The following is a 24,045-nucleotide window of genomic DNA, read 5'->3' on the forward strand; positions in this document are numbered from 1 at the left end:
TGGAAAAAACAAAGGTTTGACTAGATGGACCTTGGTCGACAAAGTAATGTCTCTGCTTTTTAATATACTGTCTAGGTTGGTCATAGCTTTTCTTCCAAGGAGCAAGTGTCTTTTAATTTCATGGCTAGAGTCACCATCCTCAGTGATTTTGGAGCCGAAAAAAGTAGTCTCTCATTGTTTCCCCATCTATTTCCCATGAATTGATGGGACTGGATACCATGATCTTAGTTTTATGAATGTTGAGTTTTAAGCCAGGTTTTTCACTCTCCTCTTTCACTTTCATCAAGAGGCTCTTTAGTTCCTCTTCACCTTCTGCCATAAGGGTGGTGTCATCTGCATATCTGAGGTTATTGATATTTCTCCCAGCAATTTTGATTCCAGCTTGCACTTCATCCAGCCTGGCATTTCACATATAAGTTAAATAAGCAGGGTGACAATATATAGTCTTGATATACTCTTTTCCCAATTTGGAACCAGTCTGTTGTTCCACATCCAGTTCTAACTGTTGCTTCTTGATCTGCATACAGATTTCTCCGGGGGCAGGTAAGGTGGTCTGTTATTCCCACCTCTTAAAGAATTAATGTATTTCAGACCATATTAAATAATGCTTGTAAAGTAGACCATCTATTCACATTGCGACAATTTACCATTCAATACAAGGGTCAGTGGTGAAGAAACATGCAGAGAAAACAGTTTTCCATGACTTATTTTTAGTGTCTCTAAATGAAACCTAAATCTATTATTGGTAACATTCCCATGAAAGGTCATATATAATTATTTTTCTCCTTCCATTTCTCTCCTTTCTGTTCTCCCAGTCTCTCTCCTTCCTTGTCTCCTGACAATCTTTAAAACAAAGTATCATTCTCCCCAGAGAGCAATAATGGGTCTACCGGGAGGCTGCCATCCAGAGCAATACAGAGAAGTCGATGTGTCCTTTAAGTGCAAAGGTATAGGTCCAGGAATCAGTATTGTTTTTTTTTATTTTCATCTTTCTTTTTGGGAAATCGGTATTTTTAAGTTTCCTGAGTAATGATTCTCTTGTGAGGCCAGGGTTGAGAGCAACTCCCATACTTGGTCTGACTCTCTGTGTTTGATCTCTGTATTTGAAGAAGTAGAAAGAGGAAAAAGCTACGAATGTCAGAAAGACACCAACAATATCGATGTACCCTTAATACAGTAGGTTCAGTGAGAATTATGGATGTCAAACTTGGCACACATTAGTATCACTTCAGGGAGTGTCTTCAGTACTGATGTCGCACCCCACCCAAGCCCATTAGGTGGGAACCTTAGGAAAGGGGACTCGGGTTTATGGCTCCCAAACAGACATATTCCTCTTCCTCTGAGACCAACTTGCCCTCGGTACTTTTTAATGATCTCCAGGTGATTGCAAAGTGCAGCAAGGATGAGAACTACTAAGTGAGGACCATTTCACTTTGCAGTCTAACCAAGCATGACATTTTAAAATTTTTATTTATTTATGGCTTGGCTGCATGGGCTTTCCTCTAATTGTGGAGAGCAGGGGCGACTCTAGCTTCAATGCATGGGCTTCTTACTTCAGTGGTGTCTCTTCTTGCAGAGCATGGGTTCTAGGCCAAGCAGACCTCAGTTGTTGTGGCACGCAGGCTCAGTAGTTTGGGGCCCTGGGCTGAAATGCACAGACTTTTTGTGCAGTAGTTGTGGCATGCAGGCTTAGCTGTTCTGCAGCATGTGAGATCTTCCTGGATCAGGGTTCGAACCTGTGTCTCCTGCACTGGCAGGAGGATTCTTTAACACTGAGCCACCGGGGAAGCCGGAGCATGACGTTTTGAATCGAGTCTATCTACTTGAACATAAACACTAACAACTGGCGAGCTTTCAGCTCCGTGCACCTCAACAAACTTCTGCAGGACTCAGAACCAGTGTGCCAGGAGATGGGGATGATTACAACTCTACCTGCCAGATCCTTATAGTCTAACAGGAGACAGACGTAAATACATTGTGGTAAATGCTCTGATAGGCAATTGACAGGGACTTAGAGAATATATTCAGTTTAAGGTGGTGGTAGTAAGAGAGAGGGCAAAGAGAACAGCAGTAAAAGAACAACTTTTAAATTTTTAAACACAGTTTTGGAAAGGTTACTTTCCATTTACAGTTATTACAAAATATTGTAGGAGGGCGTGCCAACCCACCCCTGTATTCCTGTCTAGAGAATCCCCATGGACAGAGGAGCCTGGTGGGCTATAGCCCTTGGGGTCGCAAAGAGTCAGACACAACTGAGCACACAATCACATATGTGACTGAGCACATACACAAAATAAGGGCTATATTCCCCACGTTGGACAACACATACTTGAGCCTGACCTACACCCAATAGCTTCTAACTACCACTCCCCCCTCCAGCATGTTGCCCCCGAACTGGTAACCACTAGTTTGTTCTCTGTATCTGTCAGTCTGCATTTTGTGTTTCATTCTCTACTTTATTGTATTTTTTAGATTCTACATATAAGTGATATCATACAGTATTTTTATTTCTCTGTTTGACTTCTCTCACTTAGCATAACCTCTTCCAAGTCATCCATATCACTGCAAATGGCAAAATTTCATTCTTTTTTATGGCTGAGTAGTATTCCATTGTGTGTATATACCTCATCTTCTTTATCCATTCATCTGTTCAATAAACACTTAGGTTGCTTCCATATCTTGGCAATCATAAATAACGCTGCTATGAACATTGGGATGCGTGTACCTTTTCAAATACACGTGTTTTGGGTTTATATATATATACACACACACACACACATATATATATATGTATATATACACCTATGAATAGATTTAGCTTCTTCGAGACTTCTTTTTTTCAAGCTGGCCATGCATAGAGGGTGTCCTAGGTAGAGGGAACAGCTTGAAGGAGACAGGAGGTATGGAAGTTCATGATACATAAACTTTCAGAATATGGTTTAAAGCTTCAGAGAAAAAAAATGGGACCAGAGTGGGCGGCAAAGTCCTAGTTAGAAAGCAAATGGCAGACTGTACCCAAGGGCCATGAGTTTGAGCAAACTCCAGGAGATAGTGAAGGACAGGGAAGCCTGGCAATGCTGCAGTCCATGAGGTCATAAAGAGTTAGACATGACTAAGAGACTAAACCACAACCCATGGCTGGACTTTATCCACAGGAAAAGGGTATACAGAATATGCAGGGGAGTGCCAGGGTCTGGATTTTAAAGAGGTGACTCTAGTAGCATCCTGTTGGAGTTTGAGGATTATGAAAGTTAGCAAGAGAGAAGTTACAAGGGTTGAACTAAGCCCATGGCAGCAGGAAGAGAGAGGAGAAAGGTACCTTGAGATCTTGGGATTTGCAGCTGACTCATTGTACCCTGACTTTCTGGACTAAGCAACAAAGGAAATCAGTGGAGCTATATTAAGTGAAGAAGGGCATCTCTGAGGGGCACTGGTCCCAGGAAAAGATGAAGCCTGTGTATCTTCTTGGAAGAACTTAATGATTATCCCAGATATATCATGTTACTGACGTTCAGCAACTCCTCAGAGTGAGGGATGCAGCTGTTACCTTGGCGAGCTTGGCTGAGTGCTTCTTCGTCCCCTTGACTCTGAAACCAAACCGTAGAGCCATGATGAGTGGCTACCAGAATTCTTGATTGTGTTTTAGGATGACTATCCTTTTTTCAATCAGAATTCAGATGAACCAAAAAAATAAAAATCAGTCCTTCAATGCTGCTGGAATGTTGCTTTTCATCCTGTCCCTAACTTCAGAATTCCAGAACCCAGGGCTCTTATGATTCTCATCCAAAGAAAGGTCTTGGATTCACTATGACACTCCCGCCCAGGAGACAAGCAGGAGGCGTCTGAGGCTCTGGATCACAGCTGGGTCCACACTACTTCTCGAGCATAATTTGGTGGCTTCGGCATAGGAGAGGGAGAATGGCGAGGCTGAGGGTCATACATCTACAACTTTAGCTCCTTCTCCAAAGACCGGTTCTCTGAACACCAGTTACTTGAGCTAGATTGGACCACTCGAGGCCAGTCAGGAACCCTTATTTCATCTGGAGAGTACCACACCACCCTGTCCTCCAGGAAAATGAGACTGGTGATTTAAAATGCTAGAAAGTGAATTAACAGCTCCCCAGATTGCATGCAACATTTCACATTCACATGTGGTCACATGGTGTGTGTATGGTGGTTCTGTTTTTGTTTGTTCGTTTTTTTATTCTGACAAATGTGCAAAACATTGTCAAGGCAGAGAGAATTGCAATCATGCCTTGTTACACTGACATTATTCACACTTGCTAATGATTAACTCCTTTTGACACTGTAACGTTGTAGACTGCAGAGTTGAACAAACAGCTTCAGGGGGCCCAGAAATGAGTTACACTGCACTGGGCCAACTGCCTTGGAAGAGCTCCAGTGCTATTTCCCTAGTTTAGACTTGTCCTAAGGGGCATTTCCATTTGGGGACCTGAAGTTCTGGAATTCCTTCTTCTTCCTGGTTCAACAAAACTCTAATTTATTGACCTTCGGGGCACAGTGTAAGATATCTGTTAAGTCTGGCATTTCCTTGACCTACACAGGGAATTCTACTGGATAAAAAAAAAAGTTTCACTTTTTAAAATTTCAGGCTTTTTATTTACCACATACAAGTATTCAGACTCTGATCTAAAGGAGGTACCTTTTAATAAACCCAGGAAACAAGAACATGTTGCTTTTTTGTGTCAAAGCTGCTCCCTTTGAAGCATCACCTCAATGCAGTGCTCTCTTTCAATGTAACAAAACTTTGGATAAATAACCAAATTTATTGTACTTGGAGAAGAGATGGAAATTTATTGAACAACAAATTTTTGTGCTTTGCATGGAGAAAATCAGTCCTGAAAGAATGTGAGAAAATTCTTGTATTCAAGCCAAACAGTTGTTTTCTCAGCCCTGCCTAAAAGCTCATGCTCACCTTGGATGAAAAAGATAACGAAACCTGAACAGGGAAAAGGAATAGATATGCTCACAAAGCTGCCACTCTCTGAAACTGACAATGTCAGTTTCAAAGATGGAGGAAAGATAGGCTAAAGGTGATGGGTTCTCTACTTAAAATGAGGCATCCCCTGGGTAACACTTAATATTGTCTCCTCTCTGATTCCCTATCACCTTTTGCCAGCATGGGAGATGTCCATTGGATTTAAGCTGAAAGAGTCTTGAGGTTAGATTTCCACAGTCCTTCCTTTAGCTAAAGAAAGAGGTAGGGAGAAAAACAGATACAGTATATTAACACATATATGTGGAATCTGAAAAAAGTGGTATAGACGATCTTATTTACACAGCAGAAATAGGAGACACAGGTGTAGAAAACGAATGTATGGATACCAAGGGAAAAGGAGGGGATTGAAATGGGAGGTTGGGATTGACATATATACACTATTGATACTACATATGAAAGAGCTAGCTAATGAGAACCTGCTGAATAGACCAGGAACTCTACTCAGCGCCCTGTGGGGACCTCAGTGGGAAGGAAATCCAAACAAGAGGGGATACATGTATACATGCAGCTGATTCACTTTGCTGTACAATATAAACTAATACAACACCGTAAAGCAACTAGACTCCAATAAAGAATTTTCCTTTAAAAGAAAGAGGTGGGAAACTTGCAGGGTTGGTGGACTCCCAATTCCACAGTTCTATCAGGAACAAGCTTCACTAACTAAAAAAAAAAGAAAAAGCCAAGCTTCTATCCCAAAATGAGAAATTTCTTTTTTAGTATATCCAGATCAAAAGGGGAAATAATTCCAATTTGTTTATAGAAAACACAGACACGCCTGGGGGTGATGATAAATTGAGATCTAGGTTTCATGTGGGATTTGAGTCTGCACAGCTTACAATAATGCCAGACTGTTTGCAATGTCTTTAATACAGACAATGTCCTCAGACCTTTCAAAGCCAGTATAATTGAAAATCGTAGACAGGGGAAGATTAAGCTGTTTGATCAAGGATAGAAAGAGATACATTTTCATTGAACTTTAAGAGGATCCAGGTTGAAAAAGATGTCCAAAGGTAGTCTTATGACTACATATAAGAATTTCAGCAGTGACCACATAACCCTCTTCACGCACCATGTTCATTATCTAATCATCTGAACTAAAGATAGCATCAATGTTTGGAGAAAGAAGGAAGACATCTTAAGATTTTTTTTTTTTCTGTATGTCAGTATTGAAAAACACTAAAATTGTGTATCTTAAACATGCGATTCCCCTGGAGAAGGAAATGGCAACCCACTCCAGTATTCTTGCCTGGAGAATTCCATGGACAGAGGAGCCTGGCGGACTACAGTCCGTGGGGTTCAAAAGAGTCGGACATGACTAAGTGACGAACACACAAACATGTTATTAAATATACTTTTTGCATGTTTTCTAAAGTACAGGATAGAATCCATGGAGAAAGAAGAAAGGGAGTCTCTTGTGGTTCGCATGAAATCACTAACAATAATAAAAAGTTATTAAGCTTAGTAGAGGGTCAAGTAGGCTATTTTCTTTTAGGTTTCCAGGTGCAACAATGAAACTACATTGACCTGCCTGTGCTTTTTTTTTTTTCCTAAGAATGACTGCAAAGTTGGCTACAATCTACAGATAGAGACTGCGGCTAACTGGCCCCTGCTCAGATCCAAACCATCAGATTGGTTTTCACCAGCATCCTTAATTACACCAGTCATCTGGCAAAACAGAGCAGGGCACCCTCCCCCCGACCCCAACCATGGCGTGCGGTTTTTGCTGATCAAATGCAAAGCAGTGCCAGGACCTTCTTAAATACTTTAGCCTAAACCCTGTAGCCATTTACAGTGGTAAGAAAAGATTCAAAGCCAAGATTCATCTCACTTTCAGAGCTGTTTCAGCTTTGTATGTTCTGCTCCAAATAGCAAGTTTTGCGAGGCCTCTGACTGCAGAAGCCAGGCAGGAGAGCAAGTTTTGGCTGCAAAAGGAATGAAAAAATAATAAAACAGAAGAATCTGATTGTGATAAGAAACAATGGCTCTGAAAGATTCATAGTCATCTCATTGGCTACAGTTGCTATAACACAGACCGGTGGCTTAAGCAACAAAAGTTGACTTTCTCTCATTTCTGGAGGCTGGAAGTTCAAGATCAAGGTGTCTGCTGGGTTGGTTCCTTCTGAGCCATATTTCCTTGATGTCAGTCCTCTCCCTGGGTCTTCACTTGGTTGTCTTTCTGAGTGTCTGTGTCCTAACCTTCTTTTCTTATAAGGACCCCATTTGTACTGGATCAAGGCCACCCTAATGAGTTCCCTTTAACTTAACTAGCTCTTTAAAGACCTTAACTCCAAGTCACATTCTGAAATCCTGGGTTTGAAGGCTTCAACACATACATTTGGAGTGGAGGCAAATCAGCTCAGAACTATAGTTAAATACTCTAATGTCTCCACCGGGGACTACTGCGAGGAAGACGAAGAATCACAGACACAGAAACTCGGAAAACTGCATGAGATTTCTTTGAAACAACTCAATATGCCTGCACTTGAGATGGAAAAATTCAAGGACACTGCTTCCTCCTCTCTACCCCACCCCAAAAGCGTTAAATCAATCCCTGAAATTATATTAGAGGTTTTTCAGAATGAAACAAGGAAGGGGACAAAGAAGCATGCTTCAGAGGACTTCCCTGGAGGTCCAGAGGCTAAGACTCCACGCTTCCACAGAAGGGGGCACAGGTTCCATTCCTGGTGGGGGAACTAAGATCCCACATGCCATGTGGCATAGCAAAAAAAAAAAAGAAAGAAAAGAAGGAAGAAGAATGTTCCATCCTTTCTCCAGGAAAAGGGAGTAAGAGTTTGTTGATCAACACAGATACCTTCTTACGGCCCTTGAGAAACATGACTGACACCTAGCATACTATCCAGTGTGTAGCAGGCCCCCTCAGTACAAGTTAATTGAATCAAAATCACATGGTTTGAAACAAACATGAGTCTTGTAATCACCAATACTACAAATAAATTATTTCTAAGAACTCAGAAAATCTATGCCTCCCTAAGATCAGATGACTGAAACACATTTTAATTTCCTCCCCTGCTTCCCCTTTTACAATATTAACTTACTTAATAAACATATATCCAGCATCTACTAAATTCCAAAAACTACCCTGGACACTGGAGGTGGCAGGAGACAAGGCAGACAGAAAAACACATGTCTATGGCCCAGCCATAGACAAAAACTATAACATAAGTGTGATAGTTACTTTTATGTGTCAGCTTGGCTGGGCCACAGGGCCCATATAGTGAGTCAAACATTATTCTGGATCTTTCTGTGAAGGTATTTTGGGGATGGAATTAACATTTAAATCATTTAAGTAGCACAGATTACTTTCCATAACATGGATGGGCCTCATCCTATCAGTTGAAGGCCTTAACAGAACAGAGAGGACCTCCCCCACCACTCAGAACCACAAAAAGGAACTCTTCCAGCAGATGGTCTTTGATTCAAAGTGCAGTTCTTCTCTGAGTCTCCAACCTACAGTCCTATCCATCAGATTTGGAGTTTATCAGCCTCCACAATGGTGTGAGTCAATTGCTTGCAATTAATCTCTTTCTTTGGAGAATCCTAATACGGTAAGCTTAATTTTTTTAAACACCCTGCCAAATTACACACAGTTTCACAGAGAAACTAAGATATGAGTTAAATCTGCAGAAGAGAGTACTTTCTAAAACCAGCTAGTTATAAATTTGACTGTGGACTAAGCCAAGCAGTAGTATTTCTAAAAGCAGTTTCCATAAACCAGCCAAATATTCTGGAATCCAAAGTTCTCTATAAAAGATTGTTTCTAATTTTATGTTTCTATTTTGATAATCTTTATAAATATTAATGTGAGCATTCTTGGTATCACTGGGAAAGCTGTGTAAAATAATAGAGCACTTTCATGCAGTTTTAGCATTTCCAATCACATTTATGTCTATACAAACTTTGCAAGAAATAACATTAAAACTGGATCTATCAGTGACATGATAGGAGAATTTAAACACCACATGGTACACCCTGCATTGCTTTGCCCAGTAGTCAGATCCAAAGAAAGCAGAGGTACATGCATATAAATACACATATCCATTCACATGGTTTTTTTTAATTACTTCGATACTTTAATAAGTCTAGAAAATAGTAGATTAAACTGAAACAGAAATGGTTTACAACCTAGAAGTAATGCATGAAAATTGTATAGTTGAGTTTTGAAAGAAGAAAGAAAAGAGAAAGAGAGAGGGAAGAAGGAAGGAAGGAAAGGAAGGATTTTTTTTTTTTTAACTGAAGGATAATTGCTTTACAGAATTTTGTTTTCTGTCAAACCTCAACATGAATCAGCCACAGGTACACATATATCCCATCCCTTCTGAACCTCCCTCCCATCTCCCTCCCATCCCACCCCTCTAGGTTGATACAGAGCTCCTGTTTGAGTTTCCTGAGCCACACAGCAAATTCCCGCTGGCTATCTGTTTTACATGTGGTAATGTAAGCTTCCATGTTACTCTTCCCATACATCTCACCCACTCCTCCCCTCTCCCCATTCCATAAGTCTATTCTCTATCTCTATTTCTCCATTCATGTCCTGTAAATTCTTCAGTACCATTCTTCTAGATTCCATATATATGCATTAGAATACAATATTTATCTTTCTCTTCCTGACTTACTTCACTCTGTATAATAGGCTCTAGGTTCACCCACCTCATCAGAACTGTCTCAAATGTGTTTCTTTTTATGGCTGAGTATTATTCCATTGTGTGTATGTACCACAATTTCTTTATCCATTCATCTGTTGATGGACATCTAGGTTGCTTGTGTGTTCTAGCTACTGTAAATAGTGCTGCAATGAACAATGGAATACACGTGTCTTTTTCAGTTTTGATTTCCTCAGGGTATATGCCTAAGAGTGGAATTGCTGGGTCATATGGTGATTTTATTCCTAGTTTTTTAAGGAATCTCCATACCGTCTTCTGTAGTGGCTGTATCAATTTACATTCCCACCAACAGTGCAAGAGAATTCCCTTTTCTCCACACCCTCTCCAGCATTTATTATTTGGAGATTTTTGATGATGGCCATTCTGACCAGTGTGAGGTGATATCTCATTGTAGTTTTGATTTGCATTTCTCTAATAATGAGTGATGTTGAGCATCTTTTCATGTGTTTGTTAGCCATCTGTATGTCTTCTTTGGAGAAATGTCTGTCGAAGTCTTTTTCCCACTTTTTGATTGGGTTGTTTTTCTGGCATTGAGTTGTATGAGCTGCTTGTATATTTTGGAAATTAATCCTTTGTCAATTTTATCATTTGCTAATATTTTCTCCCATTCTGAGGGTTGTCTTTTAACCTTGCTTATAGTTTCCAGAAAAGAAGGATTGTAAAGAAAATGGTAAATATATTGATTACTTGTAAATATGGTCTGGTCAAAGAGTTATTTTAAAATTTTAAGGATAGCAACTCAACAAATAGAACTCAAATATGTAACAGAGAATAAAGTAAGGAATTTTTAAAAGTAGGAAAGCTAGTAAAAAAAAAAAAAAAGTAAAGAAAAAGCAGATAGAAAGCATAAAAGGAGATAGTAAAAATAAATTTTAAATATCAGTAATCTCATCCACATAGTAAATATCATTTACTAATTAATATAAATGGATCAAACTCACCAGTTAAAAGATAGAAATAAAGAAAATGCAGGGGATTGTAGAACAAGATAAATGATATCACAAAGGAAAACACAGACTTCATAAATGTAGAATACAAGGCATTCTATAGGAAGCTAACTTGTTTCTGAAATAAGTCCAGAGCATGAAAGAAAAATGAATGGCTCAATATTAAGGGAGCTAAGAGATGTAACAAGCAACTTAAACACTGACCTTGTTTAGATACTGATTTAAATTATCAACTGTAAGAAATCACGAGAAAACTGGAGGAATTAAATTGTATATTGGGTATAAATGATACCCAAGAATTACTATTAGTTTCCTTGGATGGAATAATGGTATTCTGTTATGTAAGAATGAAAATATTCATATTATTTAGAGGTACATATGAAATACATATGGTGAAATGACATGATAGCAAGTGCTTTAAAATAGTTTTGCAAAGAAGATAAAAGATACATTTTTAAAGGATTGGGGAAGTAATGTGATACTCCCTTCACCAGGGTATCTTCCTGACCCAGGGATCGAACCTGGGTCTCCGGCACTGCAGGCAGATTCTTTACTATCTGAGCCATCAGGGAATCCCAAATGTGATATAACTTTGATAATTAATGAATCTGGTTAATGGGTGCATGGGGATTCAGTACCACATTCTCTACTCTGAATATGTTTTTTATAATGTTTTAGGTCAACTCTAAGCTGTTCTCAGAAAACACTTCCAAAAGTTAATAAAACACAAAAAAATTAAATAAAATCATAGAAAATGATACAACATTTATTAACACTCACCCAAAGAAAGCTAGAAAAACTGTATTCATATCAGAAAACCAGATCTTAAAGCAAAAAAAAACGAAGAAGAAGAAGGTGAGAAAGAGCATAAAGAAGATCTTTCATAATAATAAAAAGAAAAATTAGGGACTTAACTAGCAATTCAGTGGTTAAGACTTCATGCGTCCAATGCAGGAGACACAAGTTTGATCCCTGGCTAGGGAACTAAAGTCTCACATGTCACATGGTATGACCAAAAAATTTTTTAAAACAAACAACAACAAAAAAACAATTTATGGAGAGAGATCCTGAACCGGCAAGTAACTAATAACAGCACTCCCAAAATACATGAAATAAATATTGGCAGAGGCACAAGAAGTTGAAAAGTGATGTGCAGAGTGAGAAATTTTATTACGCTGTAATGGGTTAAATTGAGATTTCCAAAAGAGTGGCCTCCTCCTGCCTCCCCTCCAAAATTTGTTCATGTGACCTTATTTGGAAAAAGTGTCTTTGCAGTCGAAATCACGGATGAAATCATTCTGGATTATCTGAGTGGGCCCTGATAATAAATTCAATAAGACAAGAGAGAAGACACAGACACAGAGAAGACAGCCATGTGAAGATGGGCACAGTGGTCCAAGTGATGCAGCCACAAGCCAAGCAAAGTTGGGAGCCACTAGAAGCTGGAAGAGGAAAGATTCTTCCCTACAGGTTTGAGGACTCGGAGCCCTGCCATCACATTGATTTCAGACTTTTGGCCTCCAGAACAATAAGAGAATAAATTTCTGTTTTTTGAGCCACCAAATTTATAAGTATTTGTTACCATAGCCCTAGAAAACCAATATATATACCTCTATCAATAGTTGTCAGATTAAGCAGACAAAAAATAATAAAAAATATATAAAAGATTTAAGCACTATAATTAGTGATTTTTGTCTAATGGGCATCTGTGCAGTCCTGCAGTCAATTATTTTTAAAAATACACATTCTTAATTGCACAGGAACTGTCTATATAAATTTGAGCAATATTATAACAGACAATAATTTAAGTCAATATCACAGAGCTGAAAAAAGAGCAGGTGCATTGCCCAAGTGTGAGAAAAATTAACTTAGAACTTTCTGACCCTTTAATCTGCTGGAGACAGCCTGTCTTCTTTGTGTTTAGAAGAAAAGATAGTTCACTAATTAGCCACAAAGAAACAACTACACCCAGGCTCTTAGTTTTATCTATTTTGAACAACTCTTATAGGAATTCAAATTTTCAAGGACACATAGATTCCATTTCATTTCAAAATAAGCACTCATGCTAGATTCATTGTCATCATTATTAGCAGGATAATTACTCTTAAAGTAACAGTCCCCAGAAGCAAGAAGTTTTTTTTACTTTTTCCTTCTTCCTGGTGTTGCTGATCAACCCTGAGGCTTCATAAGTAAAGACACACGAAGTTAACATACTTAAATAAATTGTGCATGAATCAGATCGTACATTTTATATGCCTCTCTCAAAACGAAGTAGGTTAACAAATATAAACACCTGGATATTTAGATGGTCAAAATAATATTCAAAAATCGTGATATCTGTCTGTCTTTCTTAACTGGCTTCCCTGGTGGCTCAGATGGTAAAGAACCAGCCTGCAATGCCGGAGACCTAGGTTTGATCCCTCGGTCACGAGATCCCCTGGAGAGGAGAATGGTTACCCACTCCAGTATCTTTGCCTGGGAAATCCCATGGACAGAGAGGCCTGGCAGACTGCAGTTCATGGGTTCATAAAGAGTCAGACATGACTGAATGACTTTCACTTTTCACCTTTCTTAACTAGTATGAGCATGCATGTATGTGTGCTTAGTCACTCAGTCACGTCTGATACTTTGCAACCTAATGGACTGTAGTCCGCCAGGCTCCTCTGTCCATGGGACTTCCCAGGCAAGAATACTGGAGTGGGTAGCCATTCCCTTCTCCAGGGGATTTTCCTGACCCAGGGATCGAACACAGGTCCTCTGCATTGTGGGCAGATTTTTAACTTTCTAAGCCACCAGAGAAGCCCTTCTTAACTAGTGCACTAACAAGAAACAAGAATCAAAACAGAGCAACATGATGGGTGGGTTACCAGGATTGTGAATATCTTTTCCTTTCTTTTTGCAGTGCATCATTTATACCATTATCTCCTTGGGGCAAACACTAGGTTGTTATAATTATTTCAGCACATTTCTATTTAACCATGAAATTCATGTGTACTTCCAGCTTGTAGAAATATTAGATGATCATTTCATTAAAGGAAAAAACTCTTTGCCACTTCTGCAACCTATTGTGTCTCCTGGCCCCCAGCGAGGGCAGAAATCTTTAGAGCTGAATCCATTTGGAAGGAGAGATGTTTACCCAGTGAAGTGTGAAGTGTGAATTGTGTCCTAGGATATCTGGGAGAAAGGTCACTGTACCAAGGTTTCCATTTCATGAGCTGTACACTGTCACGGCATTTCCTGGAGGGATTATGTAATGTTTTTGGATGAAGACTTCTCTAGTTGCCCACTCTTCGTGAAAAGCAAGCTTTGGAAGGGACAGGGGAAGGCCTGAAAAGACAATTCCTTAGGGCAGCTATGGAGATAGAGCCACAGAGTCTGATGACCCATAAAATACTTTAAGTTCTAACCAGCCCTTGCCACAAAACAGTGTCAGAATCACTTCTAACAGTGAGAGCCAGTCTGCCAGCAGACGTCATGTGACGGGTTCCAAATTTCTCCTGCATCCTCACTCTTCCTCATGTTGTGGGTTTGTTTTTTGAAACTAGACTGATTGCTTTTGAATTCCCAGCCTAGAGACCTACACTAATGTATAGGACTGCCTTAAAGGGGTGGGATGATAACTGCTGAGAAGCCATCTCCAATGTGAGGGAAAATCGAATCTGGAACCATCAACTTTTAGGCTAGCCTAACCCTCTCCAAAGATAAATAGTTTCCGAATCCTTTCTGTCCTTTTTGCTTCCTTTTGTCAACTCCCCGAGAGTTTCTGCAGCCCTACTATATACTTCCTTGCCCCCGGTTACACCCCCATAGAATTCCCACTCCACTGGTTTTCCCTGCTCTTTTCACAGCTGTTTGTGCTTTGCTCAGTCACTCATCGTGTCCAACTCTTTGTGACTCCGTGGACTTTAGCCCACCAGGCTCCTCTGTCCACGGGATTCTCCTTGCAAGAATAGTGGAGTGGGTTGCCATGCCCTACTCCAGGGGATCTTCTGGACTCGGGGATTGAACCCAGGTTTCCTGTGTTTCTTGCATTGCAGACGGACTCTTTACCCACTGAACACCCTGGGAAGCCCCCTTCAGCTGTTTGGCAGGTGCCTAGTAGAGTGTGGGGGTGAGGCCTCTACATTCATAAGAGAAACAGGGCATGTCTCCCACAGATTACAATGTGTCTCCAACTGAAGATAGGTTGAATGAGGGGGGAGAAATTCAGCTATTCACCTAAGTAATTTGAAATACTAGTTCTGTATTAAAACAAACGCGGATGTGTTGTGGATTCACATGCAAAAGCCACATTAATTTTTAAAGTGAAAGGGAGACTTCAAAGAAGTTTAGCATCTGTGGAGGGTGGCTCCTGGCTGCACCAGCAGACTCTCTGCTCATCCATTCTCACCTTCCTCTACCTGCCTTGTGAGCAAGGGCACCTGGAAACATCTGCCCAAATCCCAGACTGCTCTCAGTTTATTATGGGCTTCATTCATCACCTTGAGTGCCTACTATGTGCCAGAGTAGAAATACATTGAAACACAGCCCTACCTTGAAGTAGCTTGTACTTCAGAGAGACTAACATAATTAAGTAGTTATGATAGAATGTCATAACTTTTTAAGAAATAGTATATTCATTCATTTATTTATTTTTGGCTGCACTGAGTCTTCATTGCTGTTCACGGGCTTTCTCTAATTGCAGCGAGCAGGGGCTACTCTCTCATTGTAGCGGCTTCTCTTGTTGAGGAGTATGGGCTCTAGGGCGTGGGCTTCAGTAGTTGTGGTCCAAGGGCTTAGTTGTCCTGGGGCCTGTGGAATCTTCCTAGAGCAGGGATCAAACCCAAGCCCCCTGCACTGGCAGATGGATTCTTAACCACTGGACTGCCAGGGAAGTGTAGAATGTAGGTTTTATAGGACACACTTATAACAAAGGTATGTCTCAAAGCTATAGTATCACACATAAGGTAGCAATTCACCATTTTGGACAGTACCAAAGAAGAGTTCAAAGTCTGGCCATCTGGCTGTATTCTTTAAACTGTGTATATTTCTCTACCACATCTCCTACTATCAGCAAAGCCTGCCTTAGGCATTACATTTCTGTGTCTAGTTAATTTATTTTCCAAAAGTATCCAATGCATATGTACCCTAATGTATTATATTGATGCTATGAAATGGTATTGGTTAAACACAATATTATGGATTGAATTGCATTCCCCCATAGAGAGATAGGCTTCAGTTCTAGCTCCCAGTGTCTCAGAATATGGCTTTATCCAGAAACAGGGTCTTCACAGAGGTAAGCAAGGTAAAATGAGGTCTTTAGAGTAACCCTTACCTAATATTGAACTGTGGTGTCAGAGAAGACTCTTGAGAATCCCTTGGACTGCAAGGAGATCCAACCAGTCAATCCTCAAGGAAATCAACGTGGAATATTCATTGGAAGGACTGAGGCTGAAGCTGAAGTTCCAATACTGTGGCCACCTGATATGAAGAGCCAATTCACTGGAAAAGAGCCTGATGCTGGGAAAGATTGAGGGCAAGAGGCGAAGGGGGTGGCAGAGGATGAGATGGTTGGATGGCATCATCGACTCAATGGACATGAGTTTGAGCAAACTCCAGAAGATGGTGAAGGACAGGGAAGCATGGCGTGCTGCAATACATGAGGTCACAGATTTGGACATGACTGAGCAACAACAACCTAATATGACTGGTATTCCTATAAAAGGGAGAATTGTGGACACCAACCCACAAAAAGGAAAAATAATGGGAAAAGAAACTGGGAGAAGACCATGATGGGAATGGAGAGACCCATTTACAAGTAACACTAAGGATTGCAGACATCCCTCCTAGAGCCATCTGACAGAGCCTGGCCCTGCTGACACCTTGATCTCAGACCCCCAGCCTTTAGGACTGTGAGGCAGTACATTTCTGTGGTTTTGAGCTGCCCAGTTTGGGGTTCCTGCTACAGCAGCCCTAGGAAGCTGACACACACATGTTCTTCATTTCTGAGCAAGTTTCTAACCTCTTTTCTGAAGGTAAACCTCAGCTCTGTCATCGTCGGCATGTTTTCTGCTCAAAGCTAGCCTCCAAGTAAATGCCTCTACTGCAGTGGTTCTCCAAGTACCATCTCTGGACCAGCAGCAAAGAGCATCAGCAGGGAACTTGTTAAGAAATGCTGGTCCCCATTGACACATATACATTATCATGTATAAAACAGGTTGTTAGTAAGAAGCAGCTGTATAGCGCAGGGAGCTCAGCCAGGGCTCTGTGATGTCCTAGACGGGTGGGATGTGGGGTGGGGAGGCTCAAGAGAGAGGGGATATGTGTGTACTTATAAGGGATTCACACTGTTGTATAGCAGAAAATAACACAACATTGGAAAGCAATCATCCTCCAATTAAGAAAGAGAGGAAGGAAGGAAGGAAGGAAGGAAGGGGGGGAGGGAGGCAGGAAGAGGATAAAAAAGAAAGAAATGCTGGTTCCACCCTAGATCTGTGAAAATCAGAAACTTAGAGCAAGCCAAAGGGGTGAATGTGGCTTGAGAACCACGGCCCCACTGCATGTGCCAGTCAACCTCACTTGCCCCTGAATCGTATTCTGTTCCAAGTATTAAGGATTATTCAGTATTCATTCTCACCTTCTGAAATATCACAAGAGTAAGAATAAGCTCCAGCTTTCATATGATTTTCTCCCAACTGAACCTGCAAACACCCTTCAGAGTTTCTTTGGAAGATTCTTTAATTCTGTGATAGACAAAACTGGCAAGTGAATAATGTGTAGAGATTTTTGTAATTTTCTCCCATACTTGGAACTGGAATCCCAGGTGTCCTGATACCCAGGACCCTCCACCTACATCAAATTCAGCAGACCGCCCCATCCAACCCTACCTTTTCCCATGATAGCCCATGCTCCCAAGTCTCCTTCTCTCTCCCGCTCCATAAAGTGCCCATTCACTCAGAAGACTGGAGTCAACAATGTAGACGAAACTGTGGATTCATTCATTATTAAAACATGAATGACTCACAGTCCTTCTTTAACTAGCTTAGGTTGCCTGATTTTATTTTAAAGGTGATATTTCATCCAAAAGAACTCTGTTTGGGCAGAACTCTAGTTGAAAAAGCACAATGTAGAAATAAAACAAAAATCTGTTTGTTTTACTTATTTTTGAGGGTGGGTTTGAGGAATGGATGACCAGTGCCCTTTAAATTACAAAAAGTTCCTGAGCAAACACTCAGCTCACATGAGGCCAGTCCTGCTTGGCAGCTCTTACCCACTCCTGGTCACCAGGCTGCCAGCTTGTTGACCTTGAAAAAATGGCACCAGGCCTATCCTTCTACTTTTGCTACCTTCTCTATTGGTGTTGGGTTTTTTGTTTTTGTTTTTTGATATTTCAATTTCTTAACAGGAAATTTTAGCTGCTGGTTTGAATCTAATTGAAGTATTTTGTATGCACACCCTGAGACCCCGAGGCTAGGGTGTATTTTTAATAAATCAAACAAATAAATTCCAAACTTTGTACTAACTGAAATGTCCTCACGCATTTAATGGTGACCTCCTGAAATGGAAATACTAAGAAATGCAGGAATAATGTCTTTTTAGTGGCAAACAAATCCAAGGAAGCAGGGGCGGAGGTGGTCCAAGTTTAAAAGGAGTATGAAATTCACAGCATAAATTGTCCTGGAAATTGGCCCCCAGTTCTCAGCTTGCAGAGATTACTCTGAACCTGAGGCAGTGGATGGGGAAAGGGAAATTAATGTGTAATGAACATTATGCCAAGTACTTTACTTCTATTATGGGACAGTTGGGTTAGAAGACTTCAACCAATCCATGTAGTCCCCTTAAGAGCAACCTCAGCCCTTGGTCAAATTTTATGACTGATTTAGATTTGTCACTATAAGGGATCAGGGCTTCCCAGGTGACACGAGTAGTAAAAAAAACCTACCTGCCAATGCAGGAGATGTAAGAGATGTAGGTTCAATCCCTGAGTTGAGAGGATCCCCTAGAGGAGGTTATGGCAACCCACTCCAGTATCCTTGCCTGGAGAATTACAGGAATTTCTGATTCCCATAAAGGTGGCATATGTCTGGGTGTACCTGGTGAACTGATATCCAGACAATGATCTGTACAAATTGATTTGAGTTCAACAGAAAGAAACATTCTAGAAGATGCTTTCTGAGTAGGCACCTAGAACTAGAGACAGCAACTAGAAGCAGAGAAGGCACCAGCAGAGGGAAGGACTTACCAGAAGACAGATGCTTCCTCTGTCCAGACACACCATCTAGCTTGGTACCCCATGGAGAGGCAGTGTCAAGCCACCACCGGGGACAAGCAGAACTACTCGAAGCTTGGGTGACAATTGGCTGAAACATCCTCTGACTCTATGTAAGAACTCAGTGAGTTCTGGCTCTTTCTTTCTTGGGCCTTGCTCTAATCTGGCTTGCATTTCCATCATTCCACCTAAACTGCTCTTGTGGCAGTCACAGGTGACCTCTATGTTGAGAAATATCAGCTCTCCTCTTCAATAGCGACATCACTCATCTTTTATGTTCTTTTCCAAAAGTTTTCATTTTATAGACATTCAGTTCCTCTGAATGAATGTCAACCAGCTAAAGGAAAATGAATCCATCCAATAAATGAACTAATAAGACTTATTACAACAGTAATATCTCACACTGTTGAGCATTTACCATGGGCTTCATATAATCCAGGGTTTCCCTGGTGGCTCAGACGGTAAAGAATTTGCCTGCAGTGCAAGAAACCTGGGTTCAATTTCTGGGTCAGGAAGATCCCCTAGAGAAAGAAATGGCAAGCCACTCCAGTATTCTTGCCTGGAGAATTCCATGGACAGAGGAGCTTGGCAGGCTACAGACCACAGGGTGGCAAAGAGTCAGACATGACTGAAGCTACTCAGCACACATGCACAAACTCACGTCAATAAAAATTAATAATAAATTTTAAAAAAGAAGGTCAGGTTCTTGGAAAGGCCCCACACTATTTGCTTCCCCACATTACTGGCCTAGCTCAGGCCCTGGTGTCCTCACCTATAGCCTGAGGGGCAGAGCGCCAGTTGCAGGAACCAGGACAGTGGGTGACCATCAACATTCGAGATGCCCACGGTTCCCGGAGCAGGGCAGAAGGAAACCTCAGCAGTGGCTGCTGCTCTCATTAAAGGCTGAGGGGGAAATTGGAGGGTTGCAGAGACTCAGACATGAGGTTGGAGTTCAAGGGTAGAGATCGTATCCCTGAAGAAGGAAGTGGGAAAACAAAGCAAGACAGTAACACTAAAAAAGATTTTTCTTCAGATTATAAAAATTGAAAATAAGGGGCAGTGAACAGAACACAAAATCATAGGCTCCTGGGGTGGGTGGGATTGGGGGGAGAACAGGGGGAGGGATAAATAAGGAATTGGGGATTAACAGATATACGCTGCTATATATAAATAAATAAACAACAAGTATCTACTATATATCACAGGGAACTATATTCAACATCTTGTAATAACCTATAATGGAAAAGAATCTGAAAACATATATATGTACATATACATATATATGTGTGTGTGTGTGTGTGTGTGTGTGTGTACATATATAATCACTGGATCACTTTGCTATACACCTAAAACATTGTAAATTAACTATACTTCAATTTAAAGCTTTTCTAATGTAAAAAAAGTCACATGAAAAATGATATATTTTTGTCCTTTTTAAGTTTGATCTGACTTGAATATTTATAGTAAATACATTATGAAAATCAACTTATATGTTTTTCAAATAAAAACATATATTTTTAATTTAAAAAAATTGAACCCTGAAAGGCAAAGGAAACCCCTTATCCTGTGCCATCCCGTCCCCCACACAACCTGGCTCATTCCCCAGACTGTTCAGTGGGTTCCAGTTATCTAGTCTCAAGCCAAAGACCTGGCATTATAGTATGCTCAAGGTCATAGTCAGTGGATGTGGAGGGCGTATACAGTTTCCCTCATACTGAATCATACTGAGTGCTGGACAACAATTTCCTGACCCTTTCCAGCCTAAGGCTGTGTGAGGACTGATGACTAACAGCTCATGTAGTACTCAGCACTGTGTGAGAACTAAAGGTCAGATTGAGGCGGAGTCTGCAGTTTGGGGGTTCAGCAGACAAAAACTGAAGGATAACGAAGGACAGAAGGTAGATCAGCTGAACACTTTTCTTTCTTACCATGAATACTCCTCATATTTCTTAATTTCCATATAATTGTTCATTCAAGTCATAGTACTGACAGCTAAATGTATTACCATACGGTCCTGAAGTCTGATAAAAACCGATGGGATAGTCTGATAATTTTTGAATAACCTTAGCAATGGAATCAACTTAGATCAGAAGCAGATTATTTCCAAAAACCCATTTTTCCCCTGTAAATATCCTTTATTGATTTCAATCTGGTTAAAATGTTACTTAGACACTTTTTGACTCATTTGAATTCTCCATAGAAAGTGAAAATGTTAGTCATAGAGTCCTGTCTGACTCTTTGTGACCCCATGGACAGTAGCCCACTAGGCTCCTATGTCAATGGAATTCTCCAGGCAAGAATACTGGAGTGGGTAACAATTCCCTTCTCCAGAGGATCTTCCTGGAGATCAAACCCAAGTCTCCTGTATTGCAGACAGGTTATTCCCACAAGGGAAGCCCATACAAAGGACTAATTACTAAAACCAAATGACCTCAGTGATCAAAACCAAACACCCAAATGACAAGGGGATCATTCTCATGAGGACAGAGGTAACTCATGTTTTTATAAACACATTGATCTCCTGTTAACCAAAAACGCAGAATGGTGCAAACTATGATTTTGTTACAACAAAATTTTCCAGGGCTCCTAAAATATATTTTTTTTCCTTGTGAAAAGAGTGTACCTCTGTTTCTAGTTAGTTAGTTTTATCATGCCATGAATCATAAAGTCTTTGCTTCAGTTATCAAAATTTTAATTTCATGAAGCCCCTGCACCATCAGAAACCTCGTGTCACTCAAAAGATGGCATTCAGAGTAAACTGTCCTTACTCATATTCCATTTTAACATTTCTCTCTTACCAAGAAAACTTCTATCATCAAGAATGACAGAAGAAAGGACTAGATCAAACAGGTGGACTAGAAATTCTGCCTGTCCTAAAGTTGAATTAGAAGTAACAGTATAAATTTAGTATAAACAAAAAGGCTGTAAAAAAAAATTATGAGACAATTAGAAATAAAAACACTGGAGAATTGATAATATTAAGGAATTAATACTAAATTCCTTGGTATGGTCATGATATTCTGGTTGTATTTTGAAAAAGCCTTTGTCTTTTTGAAAACTATACAAAAGTATTTTTCCATAAAATGACATGATATCTGTGATTTTCTTAAAAAATGCTGCACAAGTGGAGGAAGCAGGTGTTGGATTTGGGCAATCAGTCTATAAGATGTTAATGGTACTAACTGGTCTAGCTTTGCCTGTGTTTGAAGTATTTAAATTACTGGAGAGTCATACCTAACTTGCCTTGTTGTTCAGCAGTGTTTTTCTTGAGAAAACTCTCTTCCCATCTCTTTGCAAATTAAGATACTAAATTCTCTTGCTTTTAAGTGAGTTTTCATAGGTTTCTTGTCACAGATTTACATCCTCCTCCTCTGCTCATGGGGAATCAGACTGAATATGAGTAAAGAGGACTAAGTTAGACAGAAATTAGAAAGGAAGTCAATTATACATGTTGTTTGGGGCCTGGAGAAATAGTAAAATACTGGTTTATTTTTCAGTTTCTAAGGAACTTATTACTGGTCTTCAACACTGGGGCAAAAAAAAAAAAAAAAAAAAACGTTGACCATCATAGAGCCTAAGAGAGGCCTAAAATGTCTTCTGTTCATCTGGCAAAGCATTAATTCTACAAACTCTAGTGGTCAAAACACTGAGGAACATTACCATGCCTTTCACTGCTCTTCTAGAACTTACCTCCCAATTCCCCTGGGGTACCAACAGTTCATTAAGGAAAATAAATGCCAGAGGCAAGTTTCAGAGGACTAATCTCAGTCACTCTGAATGGAAATAATAATAATGATTAAAATTGTTTCTGGGAAACCTCCCTGGTGGGGCAGTGGATAGGAACCCGCCTGCCAATGCAGGGGACGCGGGTTCAATCCCTGATCTGGGAAGATCCCACATGCCATGGAGCACCTAAGCCTGTGCAACCACAACCACTGAGGCCACACTCTGGTGACACCCAGCTGCTGAGTGTCACCAGGAAGAGCTCGCATTCCTGTTTCCGCTTTAAATTCCTGACTGCAAATCCTCAGCGGGTGCTCAGCTCTTCGGGGAAACGCTGCTACACTCCTGTATGTAGTTTACACTCCCACTTTCCAAAAGGAGGACTTGACTCTCTTTTTCTTGCTCCTCCAGTGTCCAGGAACCCCTTCCCCTCCCTTCTCTCATAACAAGTGACTTTGCCCCAGGCTTCTTTGGGAAAATGAAAGCCATCGGAAAGGGATTCCATTGTCTCCCCCAAACAAATATGGCAGCCCACTCACATCTCTGCCATTGATCTCTTCCCTCTCTCCTGTTACCCACAGAGGCTGCTCTTGTGCATGAACAGACCCTCCTTCACCCAGCTCCACTTCTGGAGGAGTTTGTTCTTAATCACCACGTCCCTGTGCATCTCAAAGACTGTCTGCCAAAGCAGCCCATCAGCAGAGAAACGTGCTCATTATCCATCATCTATAGCAAGTAAAATAATATCACTGCTCTTTCCCACACATCCCCCTTCAGCTGTTGCCCCATCTCTCTGCTTGCCTTCATAGCAAAATGCATCAAAAGGGTTGCCTCTGCTCCCCTTCTCTCCTCCACCCACTACAATGAAGCTTCCACTCCCATCAGGGAAACTGCTGTTGTCAGAGGCTCCAGTGACCTCCCTCTTCCTGAAGTTAGCGTGTGATTCTCTTAAACAACACACTCACGCTCTCAATAACCTCAGCACAGCCATCTGAGTCCTCCTTCTTGAAACGCCATTCTCTTAACCTCTGCGATTCCAAACCCTAGGCAGGGATTCAAGGAGCAGAAAAGAAAACCAGTGTGGCTGGAGTGTACTGAGTTGACAGAGCAGAAGATGACCTGAAGTTGGAATGCCGAGGGGACACTGCATCTTGTAAGATCTTTTAGAGAGGAAGGAATTTGGAAGATTTGTAGGGGATTTTAATCAACATGCTCATAACTTAAGTTTTTACAGGTCACACCGGCTGTCGGTGGAAAGTGCATTGCATAGGCATGAGAGCAGGATTTTGAACGACAATTAAAAATCTCATAAATTCCAAATAAGTGTTTGTTGTCTCACATTAAATCAGGAAGAAGGAAGGAAGACACCAGTAAACAGACACGTCTGGAGGACAGAAATAAAACCAAGGAACGAAACTCCGAGGA

Source organism: Muntiacus reevesi, chromosome 4, assembly GCF_963930625.1.
Source record: "Muntiacus reevesi chromosome 4, mMunRee1.1, whole genome shotgun sequence".
Lineage (NCBI taxonomy): Eukaryota > Metazoa > Chordata > Mammalia > Artiodactyla > Cervidae > Muntiacus > Muntiacus reevesi.